Here is a 1,357-nt window from a genome sequence, read left to right on the forward strand (position 1 = left end):
AAGATGGAATGGAGATGTTCTCTTCAGGCTTCGATCGTGCTATCAATCAGATTGCATTGTTAGCTCCTGATTTTGATTGTGGCCGACTTGACGTGACTAAGATCGTGATTGATGGTAAATTGGTGGTGGATGGTACTGTGGAGGAGCATGATGAGAATGCGCCTCCGTCTTGATTTGCTTTCTTTGTTTCGGACATGTTTGTCCTTGTAATGAAAAGACTCCTTTTTTTTGTGCTGACCGAGTTGTGGTCAGTTTGATTGTAGTTTTGGATGTTTGGTGTTTGTTTTGAACTCGTAACTTTTGTTAATGTTTAACCGAGGTTAGGTTAATTTGACAGTATTGTTTTTGTGTTAGACTGGTGTATGGTTAGAAATATTTGCTTTTTGAAGAATAGAACGAGATAGGTAAATGAATAATCGATCCTGTTTGTTTGATTTAGGCGTCCGGCCTCGTTAAAACCCTCCTTAGGTAAAACCCTTTCTTTTGGGAAAAAAACCTCTAAGGGGGAAAAAGAGTACCTTCATCTGCGAAATGTACAATTTACGATCTATACAACTGGTGCACGAAATTGTGATGTCCAGGCTCGAACAATCCCTGGCAACGTGAGCAACTTGGTACGCGTAATCGTGAGTACACTTTAATTAATAAACTAGCTACTAGGGTTTACATGAGTAAGTAATTGATGCATAAATCCACTTCCTGGGCCCACTTGGTGTGTGTTTGGGCTGAGCCTGAGTGTTGCACATGTAGAGGTCTTTCTTGGAGTTGAACGCAATTGGAAGCGCGCCATTTCGAGTTCTGTAGCTCCAGAAAATCCACTTTGAGTGCAGGGAGGTCAGAATCCAACAGCATCAGCAGTCCTTCTTCAACCTCTGAATCTGATTTCTGCTCAAGTCCCTCAATTTCAGCCAGAAAATACCTGAAATCACAGAAAAACATACAAACTCATAGTAAAGTCCAAAAATGTGAATTTAACATAAAAACTAATGAAAACATCCCTAAAAGTAACTAGATCCTACTAAAAACATACTAAAAACAATGCCAAAAAGCGTATAAATTATCCGCTCATCACAACACCAAACTTAAATTGTTGCTTGTCCCCAAGCAACTGAAAATAAAATAGGATAAAAAGAAGAGAATATACTATAAATTCCAAACTATCAGTGAAACAGAGCTTCAATCATATGAGCGGGACTTATAGGTTTTTGCCTCTTGAATAGTTTTGGCATCTCACTTTATCCATTGAAGTTTAAAATGATTGGCATCTATAGGAACTTCAGATTTCGAATAGTGTTATTGACTCTCCTAGTTCAGTATGATGATTCTTGAACACAGCTATTTTATGAGTCTTGGCCGT

Source organism: Arachis ipaensis, chromosome B10 (genome assembly GCF_000816755.2).
Source record: "Arachis ipaensis cultivar K30076 chromosome B10, Araip1.1, whole genome shotgun sequence".
Classification (NCBI taxonomy): Eukaryota; Viridiplantae; Streptophyta; class Magnoliopsida; order Fabales; family Fabaceae; genus Arachis; species Arachis ipaensis.